General features: G+C 49.8%; 1 protein-coding gene across 1 annotated transcript in view; it reads left to right on the top strand.

Moving 5' to 3' along the window:
* The window catches only part of LOC125758361 (uncharacterized), an 80,987-nt gene that overhangs the window by 7,197 nt on the left and 47,983 nt on the right, over nt 1–25,807 (top strand). The gene's annotated exons all lie outside the window — the stretch shown is intronic.

Raw genomic sequence — 25,807 nt, 5'->3', positions numbered from 1 at the left:
AAATTGTGATGGGCTTCTGAATCAACAGGAATACCAGGAAAGATAGACTGCCATCATTGAGAAACGAAGGAAGGCCGTTGAGGTGCTAATTAAATTGGAGAGCGATACATAACTTTATTGAGTGGAGCGGTTTAGGTACCAGGTCCCCACCTAAATGATGGCCAGTAGCCCTTGAGCCCTAGCTGCAAATGCAAAATAAATGCTGATTAAAAAGGCGCTGCAGACGGAACTACGTCATTTTGATTGGCGAAACAGCGCGCACAAATTGGAATTGCATGAAACCTGAATAATTGAAAGTGGGAACCAGCTGCAAAAAGTATACAACTTTGCTGACGTAACAAATGTACTACACTCTCAGAGCTAACAGTCGCTGCTATTCATTGCTTGCATGCGATACCGGGAAAATTTCTGGTAAAATGGTGAGGTACAGGAGGCAGGTGGTGAGGGACCAGTGTCTGAGAAATCATCAAACATTGAGAGCGCAATGCTGTCGTGTAACTACACTAGAACATTTAACCACTCACAACAGGCAGTTGCTTAACGGCACGAAAGAATGGGGAAAAAAAGGGTTTCAGTATGTGTGGCGCAGGAACGGATAGGCTTTTGCGCGCAAGGCAAACGGCGATTACGCTATTGTCGTGCGAAAATGCGAAATGCGAACGACTTGCCCGTACAATGTCGTTTCGGTCAGGTGTGTAGGCTTGCATGTAACATGGGTGAATTAAATAGTCATGTATTTCTCTCGCAAGTGGTAAATGTCGTCGTTTTACTGCTGATAAGAGATCTTGGAAATCATCATCACCATCTGCCTGACTACGTCCACTGCATATCAAAGGCCTCTCCCATGTTCCGCCAATCAAGCCGGTCCTGTTCTTGCTGCTGTCACGTTATACCCATAAAGTTCTTAATCTCATCTGTCCACCTAACTTTCTGTCTTCCCCTTGGGCGTTTGCCTTCTTTTAGAATCCAGTCAGCTACTCTTAATGACCACTGGTTATCTTGCCAACGCGCTGCATGTTCTGCCCAGGTACATTTCTTCTTGATTTCGACTAAGCTGTCCTAGCACCCGTTTGTTCCCTGGCCCACTGTGCTCTCTTCCTGTCTCTTAAGTTTACCCCTGTCATTTTCCTTTCCATTGCTCGCTGCGTCGTCTTCAGTTTCGGTCGAGCCCTCTTTGTAAGCCTCCATGTTTCTGATCCGTAGGTCCTGGCAAGATGCAGCTGTTATATACCTTCCTCTTGAGCGATAGTGGTGAACTACCATTCATGATTTGAGAATGCTTGCTGAATGTGCTCCATCCTATCATCATTCTTCTAGTTACCTCAGTCTCAAAGTACGGCTCCGCGGTTACGACCTGTCCTAAGTAGACTTATTCCTTTACAACTTTTAGTGCCTCGCTACCTATCGCAAAGCGCTGTTCTCTTCCGAGACTGCCGTACAATGCTTTAGATTTCTGCATATTAATTTTCAGACGTACCGTGCTGCTTTTCTTGTCCAATTCGGTAATCATCCGTTGCAATTCGTCCCGTGAGTTACTCATCAATGTAATGTCATCAGCGAATTGCACGTTACTGAGGTACTCCATAGCGGAAAGAAAACAGCGCAAAAGACGGAGCACAAGAGAGAAGGAACCACAAACAGCAGCGCTGACTTACAAAAATGCTTTATTCCTCAACACCACGCAAGATATGCTAGCGCAGTGCAAAATGATGGAAAGAAGGGACAAAGATAAACAAAAGATAACATGCACAAACTATCAGCATCATCACAGTAACCCATGCACGTTTTGCGTACAACCACCAGGTAGAGAATCAATTTCTTTTCTGTCAAGACAATTGATTGTGGTTCCTTTGTGGTTCCTTGTGGTTTGTGGTTCCTTTTCTCTCGTGCTCCGTCTTTTGCGCTGTTTTCTTTCCGGTATGTCACACCAACATGCCCAAGCATTCACTTTAACTAAAGTACTCTCCATTAACTCGTATTCCTAACTCGTCTCAATCTAGGGCCCTGAGAATCTCTTCTAAGCAGGCGGTGAATAGCATTGGGGAGACCGTGTCGCCCTGCCTTACACCCTTCTATATTGGGATTTTGTCGCTGTCTTTATGGAGGGCTACGGTGGTTGTGGAGCTGCACAGAATATGGAACAGCACATTACCCAGAATATTTCTTACATCTCTGTCTTAATCAGACTAAGCTAGACATTTTAATACATCTAACCGTTTCTCACATCTTGATCTTGGAAATATATGCACTTAAATATTCGTTCCTTCAAGAATAAATGAATGATTCGATCTTTAATTTTTATTGATCAATTTTCATTCTCGTTGGACGCCATATTACTCCGATAAACGAGAGGCAAACAAAAATGAAGAAGTCGTGCGTTCGACCTGTTATCACTAGAGGCGGATTTTACAGCCAAAGATGTTATGAGATCACAACAAGGGCCGTTTTTGGCGCCGTAGTTGTCCGCCGCCGCCGCCGCTGGTGTCCGTAAGCACTATCGCTCGAAATAAAAAAAAAACGAAATAGAAGAAATTTCCAGGATGGAACGAGGTTCGAACCTGGGCCTTCTGCCTGGGAGCCCAGTATTCTACTTCAGAGCCATGCCGGTGCTTGCAACTGCTTTGAAAAAAGACCCTATACAGGCTTCATGTCGGGAAGGAACCACATTAACATATGTAATGTAGCGTGGCAGAAGAGTAAAATAACAACCAAGCGTCACACAACGTGAATTCTGTAATCAGGCGTCACACAATGCCAATTGCGCAACGAGTGGGTTGTTGAATGCTTCCAACCCATTACAAAGGGCTTTGCCATAATTCTTCATCGTCATCAGCCACAGCATCAACAAAGTGCACATAATGCCTTAGAGGTGTTTAGCTGGTACCACGGTTCTCCGCAGAATGACGAAAAATTGCATAGTGGTTGCTTCCCTACTTGAAAGAAATTATGATGATTTAAGCGTAGTGGGTTCCTCGCAAGCGCACTTCTATTGTTTGTCAAGGAAGCCCATAAGGCTCCCATGATCCATTTCCTCAAGGTCTCGATAAAGTTAATTCCCTCTCTCTATCTCTTTCTCACGTTAGCGTATGGTATAAAGCGTGGTGGGAGAGTGAAATAACGACCGGGCGTCACACAATGCCAAATAAGTAACTAGTGGGTCCTTTAAAGCTTCCAACCCATTACAAAGGTCTCAGCCATAACTCATCGTCATCAGCCGTCGCATCAAGAAACTGCACACAATGCCTTACAGATGGTACCTCGCTTCTCCGCAGAATGACGAGTAATGTCGTGGTGGGTGCTTCCCAACATCACAAAAATGATGATTTGTGGCGTAGTGGGTACGTTGCTAGTGTACCTGTAGTAGCAGCCGCAAGAGAGTTTATAACGGGCTCTAGAAATGCCGCTCTTCGAGCTCTCGCTGTGACTGTGCTGCGCTTTCCGCGCAGACCTGGCGTTTTTTAGGCATTAAAAAGCGCGTATTAGGCGCCAAGAATAGGGAGGGACAACCTCCTTCTAGACCAGCAACCCCGTAAATACAGGCACAATAAATATTTATATAAATGCAACTAATTTCAAAACAAAAACGTGCACGACCTGTATTTACTACAGGAAGGCGGAAAAGTTATTGTTTATGATGCCACAAACGCGCAAACAGTTGAACATAGCCGTGCGATTGTTCTTTTTCCCAAACGGTTTCCAGAAGACTGTCCCTCCGTTTAGTCTCTAGCATGGCGTATCAAATGCCCCCTGTCGAATCAAGACACTCTTGGGTGTCTCTCTTTTCTGAATGGCTGGGAAGGGCAGATGAGGATTAAATAGCCAGATCGCTAAAGGACGAGAAGGAAGGCATGCTTCCTATAGGCGGCATTTCATTGCGTAGGGCCGATTTCGCCCCTGTCGGTGAACAGCCTATAAAATACAAACGAAAGAGAAGCCGAGTGCCCATCACACTTTTTTCTTCTCTTCCTCTTAACGCTTTCCCCTGGCGGCTGTCCGCGGTTTCGCATTCGCCAACCGCTCGCATCATGTCAGCGCGGCGGCCTATGCAGGCCGGCGCGTGCGTCCCATTTCACTGCTGCTAGCAGCTGTTTTCCGGAAGTTGGGTGAAATAGAGGACGCTGTTGAAACCCTTAGATTTCCGAACAATGTTGCCGGATAATATGAATCATGGTCTCAAACTGCATCCGAAAGCGAATATTGAAGCTAAGTAGCGTTCACGCAGGCGCCGAATTCAAAAATAGGCATTTTAGACATTTATAGGTATTTAGGCAAAGACGCAAAAATAGGCATTTATAGGCGCTATAAAAACACTATAAAAGCCCTTTTTAAGATCTAACTCATGCTCATATATGAATGTGATGCGATAGGAGAGCAAGGAACAAAATAGGCTGCATAAAATGAGATGTCTAGTTGCGCTCTTTAGAGTGATAACAGCGTAGCTGTTTAAGCTCCTAGTAACTCCGTCGTCGTGTAGAAAAACTTCACCATCAGGAAGGGAATAACTCAATTGACACGCGCTTTTTTTGTCTTCTACTTCATGTTCTGCTTCGCTCCCAGAAACCTTGTACGGTTTTGAGCTGCAAGGGATGCACCCGATACTGAGTAGCAAGCCAGGTGAAAAACCTGGCTAACTTCTCCGGGAATTTCATTAAAGGTTATTATCTCTCTCTTTCTCGGATGGGCGAGTGAGAGAGTACAGATACAGAGAGAGAAGGGAGAAGAGAGAGAAAGAAATAGCTTGAAAGTAAGAGAAAGAGAGAAACAGAGAGAAGTAAAGGGACTAAAGACATGAAAAGACAGAAAGACAGAGGAAGAAATAGACAGAGCGAGAAAGAGATAGGGAGCAACAGACACAAAAAAGAGATAGAAAAAAACAGAGGACAAGAGAGAAAGAAAGCAACAGGTAAAGAGCCAGAAAGAAAGGGAAGAGAGAGAAAGAAAGATGAGGAGACCGATAAAGAGAGCGATAGACAAGGAAAGGAAGAAATGAAAATAAGTGGAGAAATAAAGAGATACAAAAACAGGGGAAAGGAAGGAAAGCCAGGAAGAAAGAAAGTGAGAAATAAAAGAGCACAAGGGAGGCCGCCCAGCTCCGCTCTTCCTTCAGGCTTGGCACCACTATGCGAAGCTGCCTTAATTTTCTAACAGTGAAGCAGTTTTAGCTCGGCGTAAAATGTCGTGACCACACACTATTAAGAACGGGCACGCGCTCTCTTCGTCCTCTTCTTCATCTTCAGCTTCGCTTCCAGAACACGCGCGCCGATTTCTCCGGCGTGGCCTGTAATAACCCTGATATAGGAGAGGGCGAGTGCACAGAGAGAGAAAGAAAGAGAAAAAAAAGTAGAGACGGACAAAAAGATATCAGGGAAAAAAGTGCAATTCCTGGGGAAAAAATAATCTTCGCGAGGCGGTAATGCAACCCGCGTATCCTTGATCCGAAGGCAAGCGTCATAAGCACTCGGCTATCTAGGCACGCTGGAAGATTATAGCATCCCAGGCTGCATGCCGGCATTGGACCGATCTCGGCCAAATGTCGGCAGCAATATCGCCTTCACGTCGGCAAATCATACTCGCGCTACTTTCACCCACATCAGCCGGATGTCAGCTAGCCGGCGTTGGGCTGATGTGGGCTTGCCGGCGTTGTACCGATGTGGGCTAGCCAGCGTCGGACCGAGAAGGGCCTGCGGCTCTTCAGCCGATGATGTCAAGCCGTCATGCACCTATGTAAGCTAACCGATGCTGGCGTGGTGTCTGCCCCGCCGGCGTCGCGAAGCCGCCGGTGTGATCATTTGCGCCCGTTATTATGGTGATTTAGCAGTGGTTGTTTACCGTGCGGTAATACTCTACTGTCGTGGTCTGCATGTAGTTAGTTTAGATGGGGACACCGGCGGTAGCTTCTCGTCAAGTACAATAACTTGATTAGAAAGGTTGATACGCTTGTTATGAAAATATTGCCACGTCAGTTTCTTTATCGCTTTTGCTGTATTCGGTTTTCGGCCACAAAGATTGTCAGCAACGCTCAGCGCGAACTGCGCCTCATTGTTCGAGAACCTTCGCGATCATTGTAGATTGTTTTGTTAAGATTGCGCGCAAGACGCGCACACTCGAGCTTATTCTAGAATTTGCACGACAGCCAGCGATAACGCTGGAATATTCGACGGCACATGTTTAAATAACGACACGCTTCACCGCCTGTCAGTTGATCGACGGTCGACGCTCTGTTCGCCGCTATCAGTTTATTGCTGTAAGCTGGAGTTTCATTTTCCCGGCCACAAGTTCGGCCTAATAAAGAGTTTCTTCTCGGACGTGCTGACTGCTGCCTTCGTCGACGTCATGACCACGTGACATCTGGTGGAGGTGCTGTTCCTTCATGATCCGGACGCCCCCGTCAAGCCGTGAACCCAGCCCACAGCGCGGAGAAGACATTGCAGTCAGCTACGACCAGCGAGCTAGCCGTAGGCAACAAGGTCTACCACCGGAGTACGGGCCTCTACCTGACAAGACCAGGAACACCCCGACCATGCCCACCACATCAACGACGGCGACAGCACCCATGGCGCCTGCACCTGTGCTCCTACATCAACCGAGGGAGCCACCTACTTTCCGCGGGTCACCGCTCGAAGACCCGGAAAGTTGGCTTGAAAGGCACGACCACGTCGCTCGTTTCAACAACTGGACTGATCCCGATAAGCTACGACACGTGTACTTCGCCTTGGAAGACGCCGCTCGAACATGGTTCGAGAACCGAGAGGCCACGCTCACAACCTGGGACCTTTTTCGTGCCGCTTTCCTGGACACCTTCACGAGCGTCGTCCGGAAGGAAAGAGCCGAAGCTCTGCTAGAGACTCGTGTACAGCTGCCGAACGAGAACATCGGCATGTACACTGAAGAAATGGTCCGCCTTTTTCGCCATGCTGACCCCGCTATGTCCGAGGAGAAGAAGATCCGCTTCTTAATGCGAGGAGTCAAGCAGGAACTCTTTGCCGGCCTTGTTCGTAACCCACCTAAGATGGTCGCGGAATTCGTCTCGGAAGCCTCAACGATCGAAAAGGCGCTTGAAATGCGCACGAGGCAGTACAACCGCCGGATTCCCACGACGACCTACGGGGAGGTTCAAGCGCTGCAATCTGAAGACCTGCAAGACACGATCAGAGCGATCGTGCGGGAGGAGCTGCGAAAACTGTTGCCGTCCTCGCAGCCTCAAGTAGACTCGATTACTGACGTCGTACGCCAGGAAATACAGCGATCCCTGGGAGCACCTCAACTAATGCAGCCTGAGCCACAAGGGATCAGCTACGCCGCTGCAGTCCGCCGCAACACTCCTCCTCGCTCGCGTCAAGACGCCGCGCCGCCGCAGCAGTTCCGCCGCCAGGCACCGCCGCCACCACCACCGACGCCATACCGCCCGCCGACAGGACAACGCTGCGCCCCCCGAAAGACCGACGTTTGGCGTGCCCCTGACAACCGACCGCTCTGCTATCACTGCGGGGAAGCCGGCCACACATACCGCCGCTGCCAGTACCGTCAGATGGGCCTACGTGGCTTCGCCGTCAACGCACCGCCCCCACAGCATGGTGAGCTGCCACGTGACATCGCCGACTACTTGGCCACCACTGAATGGGCACCTCGACGTACCTCGCGTTCGCCGTCGCCTGGACGCTACCGTTCCCCTCAGCGACGACAGATGTACAGCGGCCCAAACCGGGGCCGGTCGCCTAGCCCGTATCCGGGAAACTAAGGGCAGCAACCGATGGAGGTGCGGTTGCTGTACGACGAAATGCCGAAGATCCTCCGCGGCCGCCGCCGACGACCACCCGACGAGACCTGCAGAACACGACGCGAAGCAGACGAAGCCCTGCCGACGAAACCTCGCGGACCGAAGAAGACCCGACGACGCAACATGGAAGCAGCGGAACATACCGACGCAGCCGTGACCCGACGCCGCGACCCAACCGCAACGCAAGACGACGAACTAGCGACCTCGACGTTATCATCGACGGCCACAACGTCACCGCTCTCGTCGACACTGGGGCCGACTATTCCGTCGTCAGTGGGCCATTCGCCACCAAGCTGAAGAAAGTAAAGACCGCTTGGAGTGGACCCGAAATCCGGACAGCTGGAGGCCACTTGATAACGCCGATTGGTGTCTGCACGGCGAGAGTCACCATCAATAACCGGACTTATCCTGCGAGCTTTGTAATCCTACAAAATTGCTCCAGGGATGTGATACTTGGAATGGACTTCCTAAGTGACCACGGCGCCGTCATCGACCTTAGGTCTGAGTCGATAACACTAACCTCAGAAAAAGCGCTCCCGCCCCGTGCGACGCCAGGGAACCATGCATTGAATGTGATAGAAGAGCAGGTGACCATTCCGCCACGTTCCAGCGTCATTATTTCCGTCGGCACCGAAAAATCTGCGTACCTTGAAGGCGTCATCGAGGGCGATCAGCACCTACTCCTGAACCGTCAAATTTGCGTCGCACGAGGTATAGCCGAGCTGCGTGACGGTAAAGCAAAGGTAGTGCTGACAAACTTCAGCCACGAATATAGGCACCTCAACATTGGTACGACGGTCGCCTACATCGAAGAATGTGTAGCCGCCAGCGATGCTTTCGCCCTCTTCGATGCTGCCGAACCTGCTTCGACGAGTCGAGGTCCCGAACCAGATTTCGACGTCAACCCGAGCCTTCCGAAGGTCAAGCAAGACCAGCTCAAAACCCTGCTCCTGCAATACAAGGACTGCTTTTCATCGTCTTCCAGACTTCGGCAGACACCGATCGCAAGACATCGCATCATAACAGAAGAAAGTACCAGGCCACTTCGTCAGAGCCCGTACAGAGTTTCGACGCGAGAACGTGAGGCCATAAGGAAACAAGTCGACGAAATGCTACGCGACGACATCATCCAGCCTTCAAAGAGTCCGTGGGCGTCACCCGTGGTGTTAGTGAAGAAGAAGGATGGGACCCTACGTTTCTGCGTCGATTATCGTCGCCTGAACAAAATCACGAAAAAGGACGTGTACCCTCTCCCACGTATAGACGACGCCCTAGATCGACTCCACAACGCGAAGTACTTTTCTTCGATGGACCTCAAGACCGGCTACTGGCAAATCGAAGTCGACGAGAGGGACCGAGAAAAGACTGCCTTCATAACACCGGATGGCCTGTTCGAGTTCAAGGTCATGCCCTTTGGTCTTTGCTCTGCACGCGCGACTTTGCAACGAGTCATGGATACTGTATTAGCTGGCTTGAAGTGGCAGACTTGCCTTGTTTACTTGGACGACGTCGTTGTGTTTTCCTCGAACTTCGACGAGCACCTCCAGAGACTTCAATCCGTATTTCAAGCAATCAAGAACTCCGGGCTCACCCTGAAGCCAGAAAAGTGCCGCTTCGCGTACCAAGAGCTCTTGTTTTTGGGTCACGTGATCAGCAAGACTGGAGTGCTCCCAGACCCGCAGAAAACAGCTGCCATCGCCGCTTTCCCGCCACCCACCGACAAGAAGGCCGTGCGCCGATTTCTCGGCTTGTGCGCCTATTACAGACGCTTTGTGAAAGACTTTTCACGGATAGCCGAGCCACTAACGCAGCTCACGAAGACCGACGTCGAATTCAGGTGGCAAACAGCGCAAGTCGAAGCATTTCATGAACTCAAACGACGCCTGCAGACACCTCCGATACTCGCGCATTTCGACGAATACGCCGATACGGAGATTCACACCGATGCAAGCAGCGTATGACGTGGCGCCGTCCTTGTGCAGCGGACGGGTGGACTGGAAAGGGTTATCAGTTATGATAGCCGGTCGCTGTCTAAGGCAGAGGCAAACTATTCCACAACAGAAAAGGAGTGCCTCGCCATCATCTGGGCTACGTCAAAGTTTCGCCCCTACCTCTACGGCAGGCCCTTCACAGTTGTGAGCGACCATCACGCCTTGTGTTGGCTAGCTAACTTGAAGGACCCTTCAGGTCGCCTCGCACGGTGGAGCCTAAGACTTCAAGAGTTTGACATTACCGTCGTGTACAAGTCCGGAAGGAAACACTCAGACGCCGACTGCCTGTCTCGTGCCCCCGTCGACCCACCACCGCCCGACGACCCGGATGATGACAGCTTCTTGGGAGCCATAAGTGCCGACGACTTCGCCGAACGACAGCGAGCCGACCCGGAACTGAAGGGCCTTGTGGATTACCTCGAGGGCAGGACCACCGTTGTTCCGAAGGTATTCACGCGGGGACTGACGTCGTTTTTCTTGCGCAACGGTGTTCTCCTAAAGAAGAACTTCTCACCGCTTCGAGCCGATTGCCTTCTCGTGGTACCCTCGACATTGCGGCCAGAGGTCCTCCAGGCTCTCCACGACGACCCGACGTCTGGACACCTGGGTGTTTCTCGCACGCTAGCAAGAATACAGGAGAAGTACTACTGGCCGCGCCTTTCTGCCGACGTCACCCGTTACGTAAAGACCTGCCGGGACTGTCAGCGACGCAAGACACCGCCCACTAGGCCAGCGGGGACTTCTGCAGCCTATCGAGCCACCTCGACGGCCGTTCCAGCAAATCGGGATGGACTTACTGGGGCCGTTCCCGACGTCTGATACCGGAAACAAGTGGATCGTCGTGGCAACTGACTACCTCACCCGCTACGCCGAGACAAAGGCCTTGCCCAAAAAGCAGTGCCGCCGAGGTAGCCAAGTTCTTCGTGGAGCACATCGTCTTGCGTCATGGCGCCCCAGAGGTCCTCATCATAGACAGAGGTACCGCCTTTACTGCGGACCTAACTCAGGCGATCTTCAAGTACAGCGAGACGAGCGACTGCCGCACCACCGCCTACCACCCGCAGACCAATGGCCTCACCGAGCGTCTAAATAAGACCATCGCCGACATGCTGGTCATGTACGTCGACGTCGAACACAAGACATGGGACGCCATCCTTCCGTACGTGACCTTCGCGTACAACACGGCCGCACAGGAAACGACACATATGACGCCATACAAGTTGGTCTACGGACGGAGCCCGGCAACGACGCTTGACGCCATGTTACCAAATGTCACCGACGAGGAAAACATCGACGTGACCACCTACCTACAGCGCGCCGAAGAAGCACGACAGCTCGCCCGCCTACGGATCAAGAACCAGCAGACGACTGACAGCCGCCACTACAACCTTCGACGACGCCATATGGAATACCAACCCGGTGACCGTGTATGGGTATGGACGCCAATACGCCGACGGGGACTTAGTGAGAAGCTTCTTCGACGATACTTCGGACCGTACAGGGTACTTCGACGCCTCGGCGCCCTCGACTACGAGGTTGTCCCTGAAGGCATTACGAACTCTCAGAGGCGCCGAGCTCGACCTGAAGTCGTCCATGTCGTGCGCCTCAAGCGATATTACGCGCGTTAGTGAATGTGAGGACTGTACTTTTGCTTATCGTTTATTGTACCTTCTTGCTTTACTCCTGTTGTTTATTGTTGCATGTATTGGCCACCCCCTCCCCCCCCGTGTTCTGTTTGAAGCATCGGGACGATGCTTTTTCAGAGGGGGGCATTGCCACGTGAGTTTCTTTATCGCTTTTGCTGTATTCGGTTTTCGGCCACAAAGATTGTCAGCAATGCTCAGCGCGAACTGCGCCTCATTGTTCGAGAACCTTCGCGATCATTGTAGATTGTTTTGTTAAGATTGCGTGCAAGACGCGCACACTCGAGCTTATTCTAGAATTTGCACGACAGCCAGCGATAACGCTGGAATATTTGACGGCACATGTTTAAATAACGACACGCTTCACCGCCTGTCAGTTGATCGACGGTCGACGCTCTGTTCGCCGCTATCAGTTTATTGCTGTAAGCTGGAGTTTCATTTTCCCGGCCACAAGTTCGGCCTAATAAAGAGTTTCATCTCGGACGTGCTGACTGCTGCCTTCGTCGACGTCACGACCACGTGACAATATTACGGGTGCGTGCCGACCGCGGTATTTTGGTATTACTCTAGTTACTGTGCTGTAAGTAAGCAGCGCTAAAATAGTCTATTCGCAGCCTAACGGCATTCATCGAATACCATTGCTGCCGTATTCAGAAAATACTTCGTAATTACAACGAGAGCTCTACTGTGCCATTGAGGCCCCGAATTCCGTGGAACCGTGGAAGGCCAAGAAGGATAGGAAATATTGTCTCCACACAAGTAAAAGGGTGAAAGGCCAACTGCACCAACTACGTATGCGTCAGGGTAATGAAGGAGCAACTCATATGCAAGGTGATCACAAGGTGAACAGAAATTTATTCACACATATGAGCACACGCCAGCAGTTCCGGAATAATTATGTCATAAAGGAATAGATAAACATCTGCAGGTATCATAGCGAACAGCTAAAACGATCCCACAGCCAGGGTATTCCCACAGAAAGGCAGGAAAATCCTTTTCGCGAATGGGGTCAGGCGAAGAGTTACAATCGATTCCATATTATTCACGGCACATTCACAGTAAATATTTAAAGAACTAGTACGTCCTTCTTGGTAATCTTGTTGAAATGCCGATAGCCGACGCAGAACCACCAGGTGTTGTCTTTCTTGTTCACAAGTACCACAGGGGACACCGAAGGACTCGCAGATGGTTTATGTCCTTAGCGAGGATCTTGTCGACTTCGGTTTGAATGACGCCGCGGCCGGTCACAGACACATGGTAGAGGCGTCGATGGATGGGTCTTGCGTCGCCGGTATCAATACGATGGTTTACAGGACACATTTGGCCAAGTTGGGGTGAAGAAAAATAGAAAAATTCACGCTATGACGTTAACCAAAGGCGCAGGTCCTCACTGAGAACTGTGAAGGTCCGCGACAATCATGCCGTCAAACGGGTCACCAAGCGTAGTGCGAGCGGCAGGACTTCCAGGAGACGACCGCGGAGCATCAATGGCCAGGGTCACAGGATCGTGTGCATCTAAAGGTGCAATACTGCCCAGCGTGATGCCTTCGGAAAGCAACTGTGGGGAGCGCCCAATGTTCAGTACAGGTATGCATGCACGGTTCGCACAAACAATCACATCTGAGTGAGGTAGTGCTACACGTCACGTCAGGAGAACGACCAAGGATGGGGTGAACACGTAGGTTCCATCACGTACCGAAGCGTCTGGAGTAAATGAGACGTAAGTCGCTGTACCTGGCCGGAAGCCAACAAACTGGACAACACATAAACGCGGGGCGACTTGTTCGGTGAGGTCAGGCATAGCAGGAAGCTGTATCAGCTAAAGACCAGAAGAACAGTCCATAAAGGCAGAATGCGCGCCCAGAAAGTCGTAGCCGATGATGGCGTCATGGGGGCACTCGTCCAGAACAGCAAAGAGAACTGAGGTCTTGTGGTCATCAAAGCTCACACGCGCAGTACACATTCTAAAAACGCAAGGTCTACTGCCATCGGCTTCCCGAACAGGCGATGAGGCGGGCGTAAAGACCTTGCAGACTAAAAGGAAAAATACGTTCTTTGTGCGCAAAACGTTTCAGAAAAAAAGACAGATAGGACAGAGCGTATCTTGCCTTGCAGAGACGGCAAGATACGTGAGCGCTCATTAATGATATTTGGCATCCAGTGTGCGCCTCTGGGTCGGATCGCGGTATCTGGAATAGGTCGGTCGGGGGCGGTAGGATGGTACACTGCTGACCGCAGGGCCATTTAGGGCACATACGGGCTGGACAACTGCGTTCGCCAGTTCCCGCACGATGACCTGGAATGATGACACCAGTGCTGGGCAGTATGGAAGATACATGTATCTTCGATACTATCTTAGATACTATTTGGTTATCTTGTATCTGTATCGCGATACGTCTCGCGAGACGTGTATCAGTATCTGTATTTCCGATACATTGAAGAATGTATCGTGTATCTTAAGATACAAGATACTGCGATCGCAACACCACGATGCGAAACAATAAACGTTGGTTGAACTCCGCTCCTCAAGCCGATAATGCCCCCACTAAGCCACCAGGTTAAAACTAAAGACAGTGACATTATTTTATTTTTTCTCCAGAGTTGTCCAGCGAGGAAAGGGATCAGAGACACGTGGTGGCGCTCGCGTCGTCTCGACAGACCAACGCGCAAACGTCTACGCCCAGAGGACATTTTGTTTTCACGGATTCTTTTTTTTTATTTGTGCCAGTGATATGGCACTTGGCTCTTAGCCACTGTCCTATGCCACGTATTCCAATGCGTGCGGTGTCTTTTGCACAAATTCTGATGCCGCTGTAGTGTCGTTATCGAAGTTTATCCTGCGTTGTGCTTCGTTAGGAAGACTGAAGAAAGCAAGAAAAGGGGTTGCTTTGCGTCTCGTGGCTTTCACACATCGGCGATTTGAAGGAACTTGTCGATGCAGGTTTGGCTTACATGCAATGAGAGTTTAATAGAAGGTATTTTGGTGTACGTCTCTTTTTCTTTTATTCAACGAGTTTTCAAAATCATAATTAGATTGTGAGCACAAGTTCTTTCTAAGCTGTTCTTTTCGATCCGATACATTACCTATGTCTCTGTACTGCTTTTTTCGGGTCTGCTTACAGCAATATTTCTTTAACGTGCTAGCAAGGTAAGCTCGAGATCTCTGCTTTATCCTTACTTTTAGCTGTCTGCATCATTTCTGCTGCTGTTTACAGACTTATATTCCGCTCAAGCTTGCTGTTATGTCGAGGCGACGTTGAGAACAAATATATAATAATCTGCGCGTGCTTGGGGTATACAGTAACTAAAATTCTGTTTACTGCTTAGCAAAATAGCGAAATTGAGTTTTCATTATATTAACGTAAATTATTAGGAGCCATCTCAAAGAAGTTATCAAAGGAATTGGAGAAACATTGTTATACAAGATGCTCAGTTTTTATATGAGCGTCTCAACGAGTCGGTTTACGCTATTTTACATAGGCGCTGAATTTTCTGTGGTCTTACCCTAAATGCTTAATTCTCATAGCTATTAGGGGTTACCCGCAGCGGTAGTCTAGTGGTTACGATGCTGGACTGCTAACCCGTAGGTCGCGGCGGCCGCAGTTCGATGCCCGTGTGCTTATATTTGTTTTATGACACCACGTAGTCTAAATTCCTGGAGACCTCCATACGGCATCTATCATTATCATATCGTGGTTCTGTGGGACGTTAAATGGAACAATTATTATTAGCTCTTGGGGGTGCCGCCTGTATCGTGTTCCTATACTTATTCGCTGTGTTTGATGCAGAACCACTTTTCTATTTTACCTAGGTATATTTGTTTTTCTTTTTTAATCTTTTCAAAATATGTTTACTGTTACTAATAAGCAAGTAATCCGAGATTAAGTGGCAGTATCGTGTGAATAGCGGTGGTGTCCTGCGGCACTTCGTGCCGCGGCCCAGGAAACGTCTGACACGTTTCCTGGGCTACAGATGTTCTCTCATGAGAGAAAAATTGTTAAAAGATCGCGCATTACATAAGCACGTCGCCAACGAACTCTTTATGCCAGCAGATATGTAGAACATAAAAGTAATTGCAGTTTTATGTCCTCTACGTAAACACGATGCGTCGCAAAGAATGTTGCTACCAGCTTCTCGCTGATGTACACCTGTTCGTTGATCGGGTATCGCGAAAACCGTGCTACGTTTGCGGGCAAGGTAGAATTTAACAACGGTATTTGCACCATTGTGCGGAGGATTCTGATTGATCTTCTTGTGATTAGATAGCATTCCGCTAGCTGGTCGGCGAGCAGAGCATCGACTCCACCCAATCACAAAAGCGACAAGCAACAGCCGTTATCAGCGAAGTGCATAAAGAGCTGTCATGATATGCAGCTAAAGCAACCCCAATAACTTGTTTCAAAACGAAAGTAAGATATCTTCAGCAAGAAATACAAAACTTTTGAGATACTCACAGACATTTCATTGAAATGAAACAAAAATGGTCGCAGTTAAAGTTTCAAGCGAACATTTTTGTGCATCGGCGTTTAGTGCTACATTACCGTATAAACAGATATACAATAACAAATTTCCGAATGTATCGAAGTATCTTAAGATACAATTGGAATGTATCGCATCGGATACAATCGGCGTTGTGGTATCTTGTATCTGTATCTCAAATACTTCTTGCCTGAGTATCTTGCATCGTATCGCGATACAATTTCAAAGTATCTTCGCGCAGCCCTGGATGACACTGTCGGGTCGGTCTCCTCGTAAAAGCGGGCTTGCGAAACAGATGAGATTGCTGCCTCGATCTCGCGTCGCACAAGGCGCAGGAAGCTTTCGGTATTGGGAGGTGTCTGGAGCTGGACGTCTTCGCACGACGACGTGGCGGTGGTGTTAGAGAACCGAACCAATTGCCGCGTGACTCGATGGCTCTTCACTTAAAGCGGCGGCACTCCCTTGTGATATCGTCGATGTTGGAACAGTCCTTGTAGATGAGTAAATGAAAGGCGTCATCAGCGATGGCTTTAAGAATGTAGCTGACTTTGTAAGCTTCGAGAATTTGGTCGTCAACCTGCCAGCACAAGGCAGATTGGATGTACATCAAGTACGGCGCCATCGAGGTTTGCGCACGGCACGAAAGTTCCTTCTGGGGGGTACATTGGCGTGCAATTGGCTTTCCGAAAAAGTATTTCATTTTCTGTTTGCATGCGTCCGAACTGGTCAACTCCTCCTCATGAGTATCGAACCACACACTGGCCGTTCCCCTCAGGTAGTAAATGACGTTTGCTAGCATCAAAGTCGCATCCCACCGGTCGCTCTTGCTGGCCCGCTGGTAGTCGGTCAGCCAATAATTTTCGACGGGCACGTTATCAGTTCCGCAGAAAGTGCCAGGGTATCGAAGATGGGTCACAACAACGTGGCTGAGTTCAGTTGGCGTAGCGGGAGCTGGACGAACGGGCCTGCCTGTCGACATGATGGATTGCCCAAGAAGACGCCCACTGCGAAATTTCGTGGTGTGCTTCGGATATAGTCGGCATCTCCACCAGAGATGTTGCGCGGAGACGGCAGAAGGCTGTATTTACAATATTTACACAAATACAGTGATCGGCGTGACAACAACCCAGATGGCGAAACAGGAAGTAACCTACCCTGCTCTTCTTCATCCTCTAGATAAGCGACACATAACAATATAATGTCTTCGAGAGTCCCTACACTACGTAACAGACAATGTGAGAAGTCGTATAAATTTCTTGCGGTGTTCACAGACCAAAGTGGGAGAAATACATGTTAAGTATTCAAATCACAGTTGGCAATTACATATAAGGTAGAAGTTGAAGAGAAGATGAAGTTTTCAAGAGATGAAAAATTCTTGGAACACGGGGTGTCGCTTAAGGCAACGTTGCGAGTGACCGACGTGTCTTCTTTAAGGCTTAAAGTGCCGACCTTAGCGCATGCCTGCCTTAGTTATTTGACAATTACATCATTGTTATCTGCTTGAGCTTTCGACCAGATGCGCAAGCGGTAAAAAAAAACACGAACAGAGCAATAAGCGCAGTTAAGCTTCATTTGTAATAATGTTTGCAACTAAGGTGTACTGTGTTTGCTAGTATTGGCGGTGATTTAAGTTGCCAGTACTGACTGTTTTGTACAAAAGTAGCCGTGTAGCTTTGTCGATCTTTGTCATTCCGCCCAGGATTAAATGCAGACACTACACCTTGCCGGATCTGTGAATTTGCCACAATTGTATTCATATTTGCCTTTATTACGAGGTTTGAAACTGGGTGGTTGTGATACACTACCAACTAACAAGAAAACGACAAGCGCTCGACTGAAAAATGCAGCGGACAAGACAAATGAACAGACGGATGATGGCGCTGTCCTGTTCATGTTTGTTGTCCTCTGGGTTGCGATGTGCAACCTTTGATGTGTACCAGATATCCGGAGTCAAGATTTTATTTTTGGCTCCTTCTCGGACTGATCGCCTACAGAATATAAGTTGCGGTGCAGTCGCGTCCTGCACATGTATGCTATGACTCTTCTTCCCGCACTTTTCTCGATTGAGACCAGCTTGCTTTATCCCTCGCTGTTGGCCACTTGGCTACAGCACTGCTACTTTCCGCACCAAGTGCTGAACGTTTTTTTCGGACCAAAACTAGCCTATGGCTATGCGCCCACACAGCGTTTGCAAACTATGTAAGGAAAGAAATAAACAAATTTCAATTCAACCGCAAGCTGTTATCCACAAATTCTTTTTTTTTCTTCACATTAAACCAGAGTCCTTCAATACTTTTACTGGTCACGAAGCTTCCGCGAAAGTTTGATATAGGGACAGGAGGAGCCGCTAGGGGCGCGCTCGCCCGTGTGGGGGCATCGGTGCGGAGCCGGCGCTGCAGTTCTACGGCACGCATCGGAACTGAAAAACGTGATTAAATGTGCCCGTGAACGTTGATTATATCTTCCAAGCAATATTACTTTCAGGTACATTCGGGGAAGCTCTAATACAGTGCAATTTAGCGTCGAATGAGGCCTTGGAGTACGAAATTCGTCGGCGACAAACGCATGCTGCCTCCGCTGTGCGATATACTACCGCTATAAAAGCTTGTTTCTTCCGTTTTCTGAAAGCATCTAGTGGAAACCTGCGGATGATCCAGAGTCCTTCAAGGGCTCTGGCGGATCTTAATGACTCGCGGAAGTACAGTGGCTGCAACTCTTGAACGCGCATATCAAATCTTTCAGTCTGTATACACCTAGTGTTTGTATAGGAAGATATCTTAAAGAAGCCTCGTATTTATCGAACCGACAGTCGCTTTGAATGAATCAGTGCGTTGAATTTAGCAGTGGAGGAGCAACAATGTATAATTTATACGGCTTTTTCCTGGTTTTGCGTTTTCTGTCACGTTGGTTTATCACTACGGCGCCATGCTGCGTTTAAAGTTCGATCGCTCATGCAATACTGTGTAGTTTTCGCAGTGCTCCTTTGCTGTTTTTAAGGCGGAAGACTTAGATGCCTCATCAAACGCGAAAATTGACCGTCGGCGCCGGCGGTGTCGCATGTCGGTGGCGTCAACACGAGTAGTGCAAGAAATCATCACCTGGTGACGTCACCATATGACGTCAGAAATCGCCAAAATTTGTGATCTCATCATGGCGACACGTAACGTGGCGTCAGAAGATAACGTCATCACATGACATCGTCGCTTTGCATTGGCTCCGTGATCTCTGGACCGATCACGGAGGCAGTGCAAAAACAGACGAGGTGCAGAAACCTTGCAATGTCTCCCATCCTGGAGGCAGTGCAAAACCACCTTAGGTGCCGACAGCTTTCAGAGGGCGGCGGGGGAGGATAAATAAATCGACTGAAGAAAAAGAAGATGGCCTTAACCGTTCGATTAGTCTAAGGCGAATGCTTAAGAGACCCTGTGAGTTTTAACACGAAAGTGTTTTATGCCCGGGTCCACCAAGACTTCACTGACGTATTTCCGTCACGGATATGACGTTCTTAAAATGTGTACGAACATAATACAAAGAAAAAAAAACCAGAAGAAAAACTTCTCCAAACATGTGAAATTTGGGAATCGAACCCACGACCTCTCGATCCGCGACGATAGATCGCCGAGCGTTTAACCCAGAGTCTGGTTTAACCCATTGCGCCACAAACGCATTTGCAGAAAGCTACACAGACGCGCCTTATATATCTAACACTCCTCCGTGTACCTGCGCTCTTACTCGGGGTGGTGCCGCCGCCTACGAGCAGAAAAGAGAAGTACTGCATTATGACACTAACGCGCACCGACAGTGAACGCTTCGGTGGTCTCAGCACTACGACACCTCGATGCCAGCATTCGAAGGGACGCTGGCATCAAGAAGCACTACCAACGCCACCTAGGTGGCGTTCGCCCTACTCAGCACAGCGGAGCGTGGCCTCCGCAATCAGCTCTGAAAATGTTTCTGAAGTTCATCGCGGAGGCTTCAATTGCGACGCGCTATACGCGCTGATTTGACTCGGTGACGATTCAGTTACGTGCTCTGTCTTTGGCGTTGTATTAGTGTGTCAGTTACGTGCTTCGTCTTTCGCGTTGTGCTAGCGTGTGCAGCGTAGTGCTCCACTGTCTACTGATACGAGTGTGATGGCACCGACTACGAGAACTGCGGCATTAAGCGCCGTCGAAAGACAACGACGTCGGCGAGCTAACGTCGCGCAAGTGAGTTTGGTGCAGCGATGGACACGCCAGGGGGGAGCGGGAGGCCTTCGCGCATTCACGGCTCAAGCTGAGAACTCTGCCTCTCTCTTTCCTGAAGTTGACCGCATCGCGACCCAACTGGCTGCCATACACAAACCGAACCAAGACCGAAATCATGCACCATTCGCTGCAGCGGACCGCGAGTTCACCAACCGATTCAGTGACAACCCGTTCGGTTTCGCCTGCACGGTTTGCGAACGCCTGTGGTTCACCTGTGATTTGATCGATGCTCCGGCGCGTGCAATGCAGTGTCTCCGGACAATGTATCCCGGTCGCGAGTCTTTCCAAGACTTCCGCTTATGTGCCAACTGTTTTTTGCGCTCTTCAGTTGCGACTTCCACTAAATTATTTTTCTTTCTTTCCGGCTTTCGTAAGCGTGTCGGTCTTCATCAGGTGTTGATTACGTCTACAGTTAGCGCGTCAGAACCAGGCTTGTTTTGCAGGACGGTTAGGAATTCTTCATTGCTTCACCAAAGCCATAGCTTATGATACCGCCACTCGGAACCAACTATTTTTACTTAGTTCGGATTTTTGCTCTGATACACATGTACAGCACATACAGTCGCGCTCAATATGACTTGCAACACGGGAGTGTGTGGCCGCCCGGATTTAAAGATTTCCCGTTTCTTCCACAAGCCTTATTTCTACGACTAAACGCTGTTCTCTCACTGGGGGATGTTCCCAAATAAGAAAATAATATTAAGGTACAGAAATGAAGCAAGTTTAGACCGTGCGCAATCATTAAACTCGTGAGGCCACGCGCTCCCATGTTGCAAGTCATATTGAGCGCGACTGTACCTTGTGTGTATCCGTTACGTTTTCGTTGTGTAGGCGGGTGAGCTCTGGACGTTTCTGCACCAGACAAATACACCGAGAGGCCGTCGAAAATCCCGGGCACAGCGCCCGGCAAAAGGCTCGAAACATCGCGCTGTGACGTCACAACACCACCTCCGACTAGCCTTTGGTGCACGCGAACAATGTCACTGTCATCGAAGTGCTTTTCGCAGACACGCACATGCGGGAAGTCAAATGTGAGACCACCGGTTTCTCGTCGTGGTATGGCGCGCTTCCACATTTCCCGCCGTTCGGTGTCTCACCGTCACTTTTTCGTCATTTCCCTTGTATCCTCGTCGAATCCGGGATACGCAGCAGGTACGCGGCATCCTTTCCGACCTTCAGGCACAACACACTAGGCACAATACACGACATAAGGTGAAAACTGTGCGCTGACTCGCCAAGATATTTTGCACTCGCAGCGGCAGCCGCCTTCGCTGCCGTCTGCCCGATGCCAACAGACTGGACGCAGCGCCGCGCGGCGGCCGCCGCTTGCAGCGCACAAAGCTCCCCCGTAGAGTTACGGTGAAGCTTCATGACCAGTAAAAGTATTGAAGGACTCTGATTAAACCTTTCTTATAGGTGCCGATTTTCAAGGCCATCATTGTCACCCTGTCTTATGTACACTGCAAGACTCTCCCAACGATTTTCAACACACCCTGTTATGCGCGAGCTGATTCTTTTATGCGTGCAAATTTCGTAGTTTCGTCACTGCACCTAGGCCATTGCCGTCTTCGGCCGCGTTTGCATCTCTTGGTATCTATTCCAACGCTCAAATTGACCGTTGGTTATACGTCCTTCGCATTACGTGACCTGCCCAGGGGTGCTCTGCAGCATGGCCCGGGTGGACGCGAGTACGCTCCGGGCTCGCGTCCACGGCGGTCATGACAGGAAGACAGTGCGGAGCGCGCGAAATCAGCGTTAAGAAAACGGCTACAAGAACACTCATGGCGTTACGAACGCATGCTCGGCACTTGTGCGGTTTTCAAAGGAACAACGCGTGCGCACCCGCAAGCGCCGCTACTCAGTCAATATTGCCACGCCCGCTTCTTGTTTTATTTTGATGTAATCGGGTTTTACGAGCAAGAACGGTTATCAACGCTCGACGCTGACCGCACCAGAGTGTTCGAGAACCTTCGCGATTGTAGTAGATTGCTTTGTTAAGATTGCGCGCAGGACGCGAATAGTCTAGTTTATTCCAGAGCTTGCGTGACCACCAGTGATAAGACTGGAGAGTTTGATGCGTGATATATAAAAGACGGTGCGTCCCAGCCATGAGCAGTTTTATCGACGGCCGACGCCCTGTTCGCCGCTATCAGTGTACAGCGTGTATTGCTCTAGTTTGACTTTTCATTTCCCGGCCACAAGTTCGGCGAAATAAACAGTTTCATCTTGAACACGCCGACTGCTGTCTTCGTCGACGTCACAACCACGTGACAATATTTAAACAGCGCAGCAGCGCGAATGTGATTGTCGCACTATCGCATATGCTGTTTTCACTGAAGTGCAATGGACCGAATACATTGGATTGTTGATACTGATGGTACGCGTTTAGCGTTGAGTCCGTGAGGCGTTTAATAAATAAATAGCACAGGTTCAGCGACCAGCAGTCCGAAACGGAGCAAGCACGAGCACCAACAACCGTCCTCGTCTTCGTCTTTCACTGGCGCCCCTGTTTGCGCCCTATCCATTCTACAAATCACTCCCCCGCAGAAAAGGAGCCATCCTGGCGACTTAAGCAACAGGGACGACTGGTGGGTCGTAATGCGGCTTCAATCGGTCGACGTGAACAATCTCACGGCCACGGCGGCGCCGGTCTGCGGATGGTTGAACGGGCTCGACAACATAGTTGACGGGAGAGGCTTGACTTAGGACGCGGTAGGGGCCTTCATACTTCTGCAGTAGCTTTGTGGAAAGGCCAGGAGCAGAGGAGGGAACGCGAAGCCACACCAATGTTCCAGGCGAATATGACTGGGGAGGCAGGTTCACGTCATGGAGGTCCTTTTGGCGTGCTTGGTCTTGTGCGGTTAAGGAACGTGCGAGCTGCCTGCATTCCTCGGCGTAGGTGGCGACTTCAGATAGAGTTGTGGACTCTGAAGCGTCCGGGCGGTACAGAAGAATGGTGTCCATAAATGAGGAAGGTTCGCGGCCGTAAAGAAGAAAGAAGGGAGAAAATCCTGTCGTAGACTGAGTAGCGCTATTGTAAGCGTACGTAACAAATGGTAGTATGCGGTCCCAGTTGGTGTGGTCAGCGGAGACGTACATGGACAGCATATCGCCTAGTGTGCGGTTAAAGCGCTCAGTCATTCCGTTGGTTTGTGGATGGTAGGCGCTGGTTGTCCGGTGCACAACGTTGCATTCACGGAGGAGGGCTTGTACGGCATCAGAGAGGAACGTGCGTCCGCGGTCGCTGAGTAGCTCGCGAGGCGCGCCGTGGCGAAGAACAAGTTGGTGAAGTATGAATAAGCCGACTTCACGTGATGTGGCCTCTGGCAGCGCGGCAGTCTCAGCATAGCGTGTCAGATGATCGATAGCGACGATCACCCAGCGGTTCCCGTCTGGTGTGTACGGAAGGGGGCCGTACAAATCAATTCCGATGCGATCAAAAGGCCGGGAGGGACAAGGCAACGGCTGGAGCGGTCCAGTGACTATACGTGGGGGGCTCTTCCGGCGCTGACACTTGGAGCATGAACGCACGTATTGTCGGACGAAGCGGTACATGCCACGCCAGTAGCACCGCAGCCGGAGGCGTGCATAGGTTTTGATTAGACCAGCGTGGCCGCATTGGGGATCCGCGTGAAAGGAGGCACAGATATCGGCACGGAGGTGGCGATGAATCACCAACAACCACTTGCGACCATCAGATAGATAGTTGCGGCGGTATAGGAGCCCATCGCGGATGGTGAAATGTCGAGCTGTGCGCCGCAGCGAGCGAGTGGCGGTACGTGGTGAGGTCTTAGATAGGAACTCCATTAAAGAGACTATCCAAGGATCCTGACGCTGCTCAGAAGGCATGTCAGCGTGTGTAAGGGCCGCAGAATCGTAGCTGGAAACAGACCCGTTGCCACAGTCATGGGGAAGGGGAGAGCGAGAAAGAGCGTCGGCATCTGAATGTCTACGGCCTGACCTGTAGACGACGTGGATGTCGTATTCTTGGAGACGTAATGCCCATCGAGCTAGACGACCAGATGGATCTTTCAGTGAAGATAACCAGCAGAGGGCGTGGTGATCAGTCACGACATCAAATGGGCGGCCATGTACGTAAGGTCGAAATTTTGTAATTGCCCAAACGATGGCTAAACATTCTTTCTCCGTGACCGAATAATTTTCTTCAGCTCTGGTGAGAGTGCGACTTGCGTAAGAAACAACGTACTCGTCGAAGCCAGACTTGCGTTGAGCAAGAATAGCGTCAAGGCCGACTCCACTGGCGTCCGTGTGGATTTCGGTAGGGGCGTCTGGGTCAAAGTGACGGAGAATCGGTGGCGATGTCAGCAGACGACGTAATTTCGCGAATGCGGCGTCGCAAGCGGAAGACCATGCCATGACATCTTGGCTATCAGCAAGTAGGCGTGTTAAAGGGGCCATTATGGATGCGAAATCACGAACGAATCGCCGAAAATATGAGCATAGGCCTATGAAGCTCCGGAGTTCTTTCAGGGTCGACGGCTTGGGAAACTCGGCGACAGCGCGGACCTTTGCAGGGTCGGGTAGAATGCCATCCTTGCTGACAATTTCTCATTGCTGACTCATTGCTGAATCATTGCTGACTGATTTTCTCACTGTCGTTTCAGCCAGTTTTGAACGCGAGGAGCCAAACAAAGAAGTTGCGTTCGATTTTTGATGGCGCAGTTGTTTGCAGTCGTACGAAGTAGGCGACCTCGGTGAACCATTGCATGCCTTCATTCAAGCGCGCGGCACCTTACAACCCAATAGAAGTATTTTTTTAAAATTAAAGTTCCGTATGAAATCCTACCAAGCAAACGGCGTCACTTAGCACTTATTATCCAGCAAGCAATGATAAAAAGGTCCCAGAAATTCTCAGAATCACCCACAGAAGCGTAGGCATTATTTTGCCCCGTTTCTTCGATTTTGCTAACTTATTTTCTAGGCAGCCGCGGCGGTTGCATTTTGATGGCGGCGAAATGCAACAGGCCGGTGTACTGTGCCATCTCAGTGCACGTTTCAGAACACCAGGTGGTGAAAAAACTTGCGGAGCCCTCCACTACGGCGTGCCTCACAATCATACAAGGGCAGAAATTCGGCCTTGTTGGTAACACATTAGCAAAGCATTTAGCGCAAAAAGACACAAGGACGAGAAGGGAGGACACAACACGTGCGCTAACATTCAACAAAATGGTTTATTTCAACCGAAGCACGAATATATACAGTGGTGATGCTCAAACGCTACAGCCAAATGTCATGCGCAGAGAAGTATGTTTTTGTCATTCTGATTTTAACAGGAGACGTGCAGAGAAGTGATATTTTCTTATCATAACCTTTTATACAAGATATGCGCACCAACCACAAAACTAATGCACGTTCAAAAAAATACAATTCTTTTTCTGAGAGGGACAGGGACGGCGTGCTTATACAATCGCTACCCAACTTTGCGATTTTGGCGGCTTCTACTATTAGTCTTGTTAGTTCATCACGGTTAGTCAATAACACCTTGGTGTTCTCAAAAACCGGGGCGCGCCCACAAGCTCTGCAATGCATCACTTCTTTACAAGGTTGCAGTGCTCTCGTAACCTGTCATTCAGACAGCGCCCCGTCTGTCCGACGTACTGCTTTCCGCAAGAGAGGGGAATCTTATACACCACCGCCTCTCTGCAGTCC

This window comes from Rhipicephalus sanguineus, chromosome 4 (assembly GCF_013339695.2).
Source record: "Rhipicephalus sanguineus isolate Rsan-2018 chromosome 4, BIME_Rsan_1.4, whole genome shotgun sequence".
Taxonomy (NCBI): Eukaryota; Metazoa; Arthropoda; class Arachnida; order Ixodida; family Ixodidae; genus Rhipicephalus; species Rhipicephalus sanguineus.
Note: the sequence above shows the minus strand (reverse complement) of the source record. Positions and strands in the feature narration are given on the sequence as shown.